The sequence below is a fragment of the Atheta coriaria genome, unplaced genomic scaffold (assembly GCF_025399875.1).
Source record: "Atheta coriaria isolate IRGN ID8LTWV9N9 unplaced genomic scaffold, Caltech_Dcor_3.1 hic_scaffold_3_pilon, whole genome shotgun sequence".
NCBI lineage: Eukaryota > Metazoa > Arthropoda > Insecta > Coleoptera > Staphylinidae > Dalotia > Dalotia coriaria.
Genome location: NW_027045445.1, coordinates 9,422,306 through 9,433,160, shown reverse-complemented (window position 1 = coordinate 9,433,160; position 10,855 = coordinate 9,422,306). Strand labels below are relative to the sequence as shown.

General features: G+C 35.1%; 2 long non-coding RNA genes across 5 annotated transcripts; one reads left to right on the top strand and one right to left on the bottom strand.

Annotated features, from left to right (window-relative positions):
• Positions 1-347: 347 nt before the first annotated feature.
• On the top strand, positions 348-5,928 carry LOC135789539 (uncharacterized). Of its 4 annotated transcripts, none has more exons than XR_010547596.1 (4): positions 348-417; positions 4,382-4,487; positions 4,565-4,851; positions 4,972-5,928. It is a non-coding gene; the product is annotated as an uncharacterized lncRNA (long non-coding RNA). The 4 variants fall into 4 exon arrangements; XR_010547597.1 differs by lacking the exon at positions 348-417 and adding an exon at positions 4,081-4,276; XR_010547595.1 differs by lacking the exon at positions 348-417 and adding an exon at positions 4,081-4,299.
• A 1,554-nt stretch (positions 5,929-7,482) lies between these two features.
• On the bottom strand, positions 7,483-10,848 carry LOC135803996 (uncharacterized). The gene is made up of 2 exons (XR_010550950.1): positions 10,472-10,848; positions 7,483-10,350 (listed from the first exon to the last, which is right to left on the bottom strand). It is a non-coding gene; the product is annotated as an uncharacterized lncRNA (long non-coding RNA).
• Positions 10,849-10,855: the final 7 nt, after the last annotated feature.

Genomic DNA, 10,855 nt, shown 5'->3' with positions numbered 1-10,855 from the left:
TGAAATCTTTGTTTTTATATTTACTGGTGTAAGTATAAACGTAGCTTTATTTGTATTGTGTTCAACCAGCGTTATGCTGTCCAGGTATAGTTCCGGAGTACACCTGTAGGGGTCAACATAATTGTTGTTTATGTCCTATTGTAGGTTCATCTTAATCGTATGGGTAGTGTACGTTTGTATCGCACGAGGTTCGGTACGCGTCTTGTTCTTTGTGATTTTAGCCAGTGAATTTGTTCTTACCAGATTCCCGTACTCAATTGAAGAAGTAAATAAGTAAATCCTTTAGCTTTTTTATAAGTAAGTTTTATATTTAACATACAAACTTATTTTCAATATTGAGGGATTGAATTTTGTTTGTTATTTCAAAGGTGTAGCAACTGAATCCGACTTTGCGAGGTAGCTGTTCTTCTATCCATTGTAAGTAATACTTTTTTTTATTATTTTGATAACCGATATTTATAGAATAAAAGAATTAAAAAATCTTTTATTTCTGGAACAGATATGTTAGATGCAAAACGTTGACATTGACATCAAGTTGTGGTGTTTTTGATACATTTTAATAAAATGTAAGAGAAAAAACCCTGTATCTTGCGTCTTAGCTTAGTTAGGCTTAGTGTTGTTTAGTCCCGTAGAAGTAAAGTTCAGTCTCGCCAAGTATTAGGAAAAGTATAATTGTCGTCAAAAATTTGCTTTCTTGTTAATTAGAGAGTAATTAATTCTTGTTTTACTATGATTTTATATGATCAACTGGACTTCGATGATTTGCAAAGTTTGCATTTAAATTAAGCAACTTAAAACAATTATTATCAATATCTTCGCGGAATTTTATATCACATTCTACTATGCTTTAAACTGTAATGTACGTCAGTTGGATGTCCCACAACTAGGTGGTGCTAGTACTTTCTTAGCTTTATAGTTGAATCTTCAATAAATAGATGGCGCAATGCACGATCTGCGCTTGTTAGTTAAAACTATAGTAACTAGAGGGCGCCACACATGCGCTGAACTTTTTAGTTGCAATCATCACTATCGCATTGACTATCAATTTGGTTCTCAAGTTTGGCATAGTTTATATTTCATGTTTGTGCGTCGCGCACGCGGTCGCTGAGTGAATTGGACATTTGTAGCAACCATGTTGATTGATGGTCTGCATTAGGAGGACTCACTGCGCTGGGTAAGTTGTTAGCTATATCTAGACATTGTTATATGCACTAGGGATTGTGTTGCTACTTTGGTTTATCTTATCAGATATGTGAACATAACAACAATTAAATTTTGCAACTTTTTAAAACATGCGGTGGAAATTTGGCTGTATCTCGGGAACCGTTTGTGCGATTTTAATGATATTTTCGAATTTAGATAAAGCGATAGGCATTTTATAAGATGCGACATTGCCGCCCCCCCAAATCACGCTAGAAATGACGTAGAAGCGCTCTCAAACTTTTACGATTTGTGGGAATTTTCAAAACACTCGGTGGAAATTTGGCTGTATCTCGGGAACCGTTTGTGCGATTTTAATGATATTTTCAAATTTACATAAAGCGATAGGCATTTTATACGATGCGACATTGCCGCCCCCCCAAATCACGCTAGAAATGACGTAGAAGCGCTCTCAAACTTTTACGATTTGTGTGAATTTTCAAAACACTCGGTGGAAATTTTGCTGTATCTTGGGAACCGTTCGTGCGATTTTAACGATATCTTCAAATTTACATAAAGCGATAACCATTTTATACGATGCGACATTGTTGCCCCCGAAATCTCGCTAAAATGCCTTAAAATTGCTCTGAAACTTTTACGATTTGTGTGAAATTTCAAAACACTCGGTGGAAATTTGGCTGTATCTCGGGAACCGTTTGTGCGATTTTAATGATATTTTCAAATTTAGATAAAGCGATAGGCATTTTATACGATGCGACATTGCCGCCCCCGAAATCACGCTAGAAATGCCTTAAAATTGCTCTGAAACTTTTACGATTTGTGTGAATTTTCAAAACACTCGGTGGAAATTTGGCTGTATCTCGGGAACCGTTTGTGCGATTTTAATGATATTTTCAAATTTAGATAAAGCGATAGGCATTTTATACGATGCGACATTGCCGCCCCTGAAATCACGCTAGAAATGCCTTAAAATTGCTCTGAAACTTTTACGATTTGTGTGAATTTTCAAAACACTCGGTGGAAATTTGGCTGTATCTCGGGAACCGTTTGTGCGATTTTAATGATATTTTCAAATTTAGATAAAGCGATAGGCATTTTATACGATGCGACATTGCCGCCCCTGAAATCACGCTAGAAATGCCTTAAAATTGCTCTGAAACTTTTACGATTTGTGTGAATTTTCAAAACACTCGGTGGAAATTTGGCTGTATCTCGGGAACCGTTTGTGCGATTTTAATGATATTTTCAAATTTAGATAAAGCGATAGGCATTTTATACGATGCGACATTGCCGGCCCCTGAAATCACGCTAGAAATGCCTTAAAATTGCTCTGAAACTTTTACTATTTGTGTGTATTTTTAAAACACTCGGTGGAAATTTGGCTGCATCTCGAGAACCGATTGTGCGATTTTAATGATATTTTCAAATTTAGATAAAACGATAGGCATTTTATACGATGCGACATTGCCGCCCCCCGAAATCACGCTAGAAATGCCTTAAAATCGCTCTTAAACTTTTACTATTTGTGTGTATTTTTAAAACACTCGGTGGAAATTTGGCTGTATCTCGAGAACCGTTTGTGCGATTTTAATGATATTTTCAAATTTAGATAAAACGATAGGCATTTTATACGATGCGACATTGCCGCCCCTGAAATCACGCTAGAAATGCCTTAAAATTGCTCTGAAACTTTTACGATTTGTGTGAATTTTCAAAACACTCGGTGGAAATTTGGCTGTATCTCGGGAACCGTTTGTGCGATTTTAATGATATTTTCAAATTTAGATAAAGCGATAGGCATTTTATACGATGCGACATTGCCGCCCCCCGAAATCACGCTAGAAATGCCTTAAAATTGCTCTGAAACTTTTACGATTTGTGTGAATTTTCAAAACACTCGGTGGAAATTTGGCTGTATCTCGGGAACCGTTTGTGCGATTTTAATGATATTTTCAAATTTAGATAAAGCGATAGGCATTTTATACGATGCGACATTGCCGCCCCTGAAATCACGCTAGAAATGCCTTAAAATTGCTCTGAAACTTTTACGATTTGTGTGAATTTTCAAAACACTCGGTGGAAATTTGGCTGTATCTCGGGAACCGTTTGTGCGATTTTAATGATATTTTCAAATTTAGATAAAGCGATAGGCATTTTATACGATGCGACATTGCCGCCCCCAAAATCACGCTAGAAATGCCTTAAAATTGCTCTGAAACTTTTACGATTTGTGTGAATTTTCAAAACACTCGGTGGAAATTTGGCTGTATCTCGGGAACCGTTTGTGCGATTTTAATGATATTTTCAAATTTAGATAAAGCGATAGGCATTTTATACGATGCAACATTGCCGCCCCTGAAATCACGCTAGAAATGCCTTAAAATTGCTCGGAAACTTTTACGATTTGTGTGAATTTTTAAAACACACGGTGGAAATTTGGCTGTATCTAAGTTATAAAATAAATAATATAATAAAAAAATCTTTTGTTGTTTCAAGTTAACGTAATCAGTTATATAATTATTTATTTCAATTTTAAAAAGTGTAGTTACGATTATAACACTAACACTGAAAAGGAAGTAAATATAAGTTTATTGACATATAAACGTGTTATATTAAGTGTAAAGTACGTTTTACAAACCACGTGTGTGTTAACTTAGCCTCGGTTGATTGTTACAGTTATACCAACCACGAATGCCAACATAAAATATAATACATAAAACATAAATATTTAAAATTTTATTTTTGTTAAGTTAATGTAATAACTTATGTAATTATTAGGTTAATTTTATATGGTGTTGAGTTACAATTATAACACTGTAACACAGAAAAGGAAATAAAAATAAGTTTATTCACATTTAAACGTGTTTTATAAAGTGTAAAGTACGCTTTACAAACCACGTGTGTGTTAACTTAGCCTCGGTAAATTGTCACAATTATACATACAATATAATACATATAACATAAATATATAAAATTTTACAATTGTTTTTATTAAGTTAATATAACAACTTATACAATTATTTAATTCAATTTTACAATGTGGAGTGTTATAATTCCATCACTGTAGCAGTGAAATAGAAATAAGGAATATTTTACTGTCCTACACACATAAAGGGTGAAGTAACCATTTGCAAAAATGTTTGTGTTCTATGTGAGCCTTAGAAGTTGTAAATAAAAAATACTGCTATAACCTACTATATTCATTTCTCTTTTCTCATAGTTCTCGGGAGCGCCGTCTTAAGAACAACAGAACCGTTTTTAAGAAGATGGGCTGTTAAATTGATTTTCGGATTCTAGTCTACTTTGCCGTGAGAAGCAGTACCAAGGTGAGTAAATTGGATGTAAATTGTTTGAATTACTCCTTGTTCGTTGTTATGCTAACGCAGTTTTGTTTTCACCTCAGGTGGATGTGGAAGCGACCTATTAATCTGCACGGGGCTATCGCGTTCATGACGATAAGCGTCTTTTGGTTTCCTCAGAACGCTTAGGATTTTCGGACTTGTTTCAAATTGTAAGAGATAGAATTTAATGTTTTCCTAATTTTTTTACGCAGATTATGGTGGCGGACAAAATGATTTCTCGCCCTGTATTGGAGAGAGTTTTGTTGAAAATAGAACAAGCCTAACAAGAAAACATCTTTAGGTTTCTTTACAACGTGTTCTCAGGACACTGCCTAATTTTTCCCAAAATGTAAGTAATCTTATATAATATTTTATTTTTGCTATGATTTTCCATATATTTTGGGGCATTTCTTATCACGAAAGACTAAAAATATGCATACGTTTCATTCTAATAATGTGTGCGTTTTAGGTTTAACGCGGCGTCGTCGATTGATGAAAGGCATTGTTTTTACTATAGACATATTCAATTCCACGCCGGGTATAAAATTGAATTGTTATTTTATTCCATATTTTATACTTTTGTTATTTTTTTTAATTTGACTGAGATAAGCAACGTAAAACTTTTGTTATAAATTTAATTTAGACTAAAATGAGCAAAATTCGGTTTAATTTGATTCTGTGCACAAAATGCTACAATAATTTTAAATTGTTTGAAATATTGTTTGAAAGCAGTAGATTACAAATGATAATAAAGCAAAAAGATACAGTACACGGAGGTATGCGAAAGAGGCCCAAAACTGGACAATAATTGTTTATCAAGTGTAAATTGTTAGTTTGCTTTTACTCTTTGCTTTGTTAAGTGCAGCGTTAAAGCACAACACTTTAAATAGTCAATTCAAAATAACATTTTACATTTCATCAACAAGTTCATTAGGTAGCCATTTACTGCTATGGATGTGTTGTCATGTGTCGCAAATAGCGTTTAACATTAAATGCACTATGGTGGTACAGAATCGACACTTAAATTTGCTTATTACAAGTCGAAACTTGTAAATTTTTAACTTATAAATGTATTTTCTCTGAGCGTTATTTGCACTGGTTTAATTGAAGGATCTACAATTGTTTCACCGGTGAGGACATCGTCAGGACTATCAAAGACATTGCTTAAATAATATTACTAGGCTTAAGTCGACGGAGACGCGTACTTGGATGGAATAATATTTATTTTGTAATACCTATTTAAACCTCTTTTGCGACTCCACCACTGGTAAGATAGGATTTTTAATTTAATTTTAAAATGTATGACAAATAAGCAAGTTGTGAAATGATGTACTTAATAATTTAGGATTATTGGTACACAAACAGAGCGGTACTCAAATCAAATTGAATGAATCAAAAGTAATAAATACTACCCTGATGCTTTTAATTTTGTTTGGTGTCTGCTATGCTGCTTGTGTCGGCGCAGCGCGTCAGTTTTCTTGCTTCTTTTGAAAGTATTGGTAGGGGCTATCTGCTTTGTTTACGCCTGATATCAATTCTCTCGACAGTTTAGTCGATCGCGCGCTGTGCTACGGTTAACACGTGTTTTGTTCGTCAGTCGATCTTCGTGCGACTTTTCGCATTTCTTACTTTAATTCTGTAATTGCCTTCATCGGCCTTTCGTAACAGGCTAATGTGGCGCAACCCCAACTAATCATCGGTTCGCTTGTGCACTTGGGATGTTCCGTCGGCCGTCGCTAAGTATTATTCGGTTGTGGAATTATCTGCCACGGTGTAGGTCTTATATGCGCCACGTGCGTGTTCATCGGCAGTCGTTTATCTTCTCGCATATTGACCAAACTTGGATTTATTATTAATTCCTGCGGATAGACAACGTTGGTGCTCAGTTTTTGAATTTGGGAGTCATGGAAACTGCGATATCCATGAAAGAAGTATTGGAGGTGCGCACATTTTAAAGTAAGTCTTTACTGCTACGAGATTTGAGATTCGTCAATGTTTTCTATTATTTGAAAGATATATGTATTTTGAATGTTGACAATAAAATACATTGCAATGTTATAAACTAATTCTTATTTCTTTCTTGCGTCCCCTTTGTTGTTTTCAGTATCTGTGTCTGAAATCATATATTAGTATATAAATCTTATGTGCGTGAAGCGTGTACAATGTATTGCTGTTGCTTGAATTATGTTGTTGTTTTTAAAAACATCATAAAACCAGAAACATATATAGAAGAATCAAATAACAATGATAAAAACACTCGGTGGTCGAGTGGAGACGTGTACCTGCTGGCATACTAGCAGACACGGATCGAATCTCAGGTATAAGAGGCATTTTTCTCAAATATAAAAATATCTGGTGTAATTTGGGTTGCATATATGAATTGCAACGAAAGAGAAATTGAAATACAAGTGAAGGCAATAAGAGAAGTAAGAAAGTAAGTTGAGAAACGGAGAACAGAGAAGAAATAGGAGAAGTAGAAGAAGGAACAGCAGAGAAAAGTAGAAGACAGAAGGAAGAGAACAGAGAGTAGAGAAGAAGGAGGAGTTAGAAGAAAGAGCAACAGGAGTGGATCAGATTTTTAAATTTTTTGGTCCGTGTCGTTAGACAGTCCACTGCTTCGAATCAATGTGTCCATTGCTCCCGGCCCATCCTACAGCTACGATGTCTCTGCGCTTCATCCCCGAAATTATCAGGCATATCAACAATTTTTATGGTGGGGGATCATCCCCAGAGAGAGGGAACTCCTTATAAGGACAATCCTTATTAGGTATTTCTAAGTTTTAAGTCGCCTCAAGAGAGGTGACACTTAAAAATATTCTTACAAATTCTGACCTGTAGCTGAAATGAAAGATGGAGTACACAAATCATACAGGATACCTTAACAATTTTTATAGTGGGGATCATGCCCTGAGAGAGGGAACTCTCTTAGAGACCTGTACCTGAAATAATAGAAGGGGTACATTCAAAGCCTAAGGCATAATATTTCTTAACATTTCTTTATTAATAAATACAATGTAAAATAATACAAGTATAGATTTTACAAGTCAACAAAATTCATGCTGGCATATTGAAACAGGACTTACGACCTGCTAAACAGCGCAAGCAACCGCGTACCACTTAGTGAAGTTCTAGCGGGATAAAGCAATTAGCAAAGTCAATTATCATCGTGATTGAAAACGGAAATAAATATACAGGGTGTTACAAAAGAAAATTAGGTGCAGACAGGAAATCATCTAAACACTCAAATATCGCTGTTTTTTCACGGTGTCACATATAGAAAATTCAACCAAAAAAGGAAAACACTACAAATATTGCTCGTTTCCACCCGATGCTCCGGGAAATTATTAAACAGGGTGTTACAAAAAACTTAAAAATCCCAAGTTTAAAACAAAGAACACTCAAAACTCACAAATAAAGGCTATTTACTAAAGTACTGTTAGGAAAACATATATACAGGGTGATACAAAAGGAAAATTTTAAAAATTACAAATATGATCAACATTCACATCATGACGAAAGAAATTTATACCGAAACAACTATATTTTAACATAAATTCAAAGATTTTACCCAAAAATCATCGGAAAAGTTAAGTAAAAAAGTTGCTATAAGAATAAAACACTTACATTTTGATATATTGTGTATATATTTATCAGTTGATATCATCAACTGCATAAGGTAACCGACGGGTGAAGCATCATCATAAATTGATAGAACATCAGGCGGAAAACATCCAAATCAGCAGACGGCAAGCGTATGTAAATACGATAAAAATAACTATTTACTTGTAAATATTAAGATATATGGAAACTATTATAGCGAAAAACTTTTCAACGTATAAGATTATATTAGATCAACAAGAAACTTTTTAATTTAATGATGATAAGGAGTGTAATTAGATTTCGTTCAGCGAAAAGAGGAACGAGCCGACGGTCGACGGCAAAGTGAGCGTGGTCGACCACATGAATATTGTCATTTTAATAATCCTCAGATACTTTTTAAGACAGTGTTTGTAATAATTAAATTATGCATGTTATTTTCGGTAACAGGACTGAGAATTTTGATAAAAATGCTACCACGTGTTTGTAATCTGCAAAATTAATATCCCTCAAATGGAATAATCAATTTAAGTTAAACCGTCTTAACTATCCGCGAAAAAAAGTGATTAAACACGTACCAGTGCATTGATGAAGAAATTTTTGACCCAGAAATAAATCTGATCAACTGAAAACTCGCGCAGAGATTAACGGACACTTATATCTCACTTAAGAACAGTCTAACCGCCACAACTCATCAAACAAAACAGGCACACATGCTCGTTTCGAATATTTTGTTGATGACGAAAAGAATACACGATGATTAATTGAATAATTTAAGTCTGAAAACGCGTGGCGATTAGAGACACGCGTTCGCGGACTACGCGGTGAAACGACTCCCGTGTGCGCTGCGCGAAACCAGGTACAAGGCAGGTACGTAGCGATAAGCGATAGCGTACGTAGCGTCAGTCGAACAAAAAGTTGTTTATACACAAACGAAGTGGTAAACACGTAGTTGAGAAGACGAAAGTAAAAATTCACAATATACGAAATATGCTTTTACTTTCAATATTTCTCGGCATAAGAAAAGAATATATTGGTTTTGGACGCAATAAGAATAAAGATAAACAGGAATTTGTAATGTACCAATACAAATAAATAAATAATTTATTATTTTCTAATTGTCTTCGAATAAGATTACTGTATATCTTAGTTAATTAAATAATTGATGTTTACAACACCGCGACTATTAATATATCTATAAAATAAAGTATTAAAATAGGCAAAATAAGTATATCTTCGTAGGGTGCCCTGAACACGAGTCACTTCAACCGCTACCTTCGTAGGGTGCCGTAAACACGAGTCACTTTTACCGCTAGCCTCGTACGGTGCCCTGAACACGAGTCACTTCTACCGCTACCTTCGTGTGGTGCCCTGAACACGAGTCACTTCTACCGCTACCTTCGTACGGTGCCCTGAACACGAGTGACCTCTAACCGCTACCTTCGAACGGTGCCCTGAACACGAGTCACTTCTACCGCTACCTTCGTACGGTGCCGTGAACACGAGTCACTTCTACCGCTATCTCCGTACGGTACCCTGAACACGAGTTACTTCTACCCCTAATTCTTAATATACAAGTACTACGACACACACACACAACTTTCAATAACTCGCGTTACGGATATTTCTCGCAATAAATTTAATGTTTAGATTTTTATAATAAACTATTACACCTAATGTAAAATTGTTAGTTATATTCATGACTTGAGAATTGAAGAATACTTGCTTAGACGATGCCAATATGAACTGTAAGATGTGATATCAGCAGGTAAACAAACTTATCTCTTGTGCGAAATCGCGTGATCGCACACGGACACGGTGTGCACTCACTACCACCAACAAGCAATATTTAACGCGAAAACGTGCGTCGTAGTGCCATCTAACCGACTATCTACTAATAGCAGGTTTAAATTTTAAACACATTTTATCATATATGCAACAAACTTGATATTGCATGAAAATGTCAGTCATAAGCAATTTAATAATGCCTATCAAATCTCAAATATTGCTTTAATTTATACTCTATGATACAATAAAATAATAATATATTCACACATCGGAGAAAACAAACATTCGAAATGGTCAGATAAAAGTTACTTACTCAAGCACGAAAAGAACTCCTAATGACGGAAAAAACATGGCAGGAATATGTATTCGATTGACCGACAAAGTCACACAGTAACCGGCAATAAAACCGCAGCAATCTTGTAATTTGAAAATGAACATCAACACCGCAAATAAAAGGCAAGTCCTGAAACGTAGAAAATACAAACTAGAATAAGTTTTAATTCGTCGTAGAAATGACTGGTAGTTAACCAGTGTCATACGCAACAAATAATGCATTGCTTTATATCATAAATTCATATGCTTACTTGATTGCTCATTGGGAGGAAAGCCGACGGACGACGGACGACGGCCGACGGATCTTCACTGCAACGCCATTCCGCTTACCACAAAACACTTCATTAACACTTCACGAATATCACAAACGTGTAAATAAGTAGACAACTCAGCTGCGCAAATCAGCTGCGACTAGTTTTATCTACTTATGGTGAGCACTTAAGTCTAGAACGTGAACAAACGGTATTCGTAACGCTATCTGACGGCAATATTATGAGACTAGCCATGTGAAAACAAAATTCAGCGCGCGCGGCATAATAGAGGTTCCAAGGTCATTTAATTTAAATAAAATATGAAACTTGATATTCTAAAATTAAATATTCTACCTTTTCTTCAAGAAAAAATAAGAATTCTAG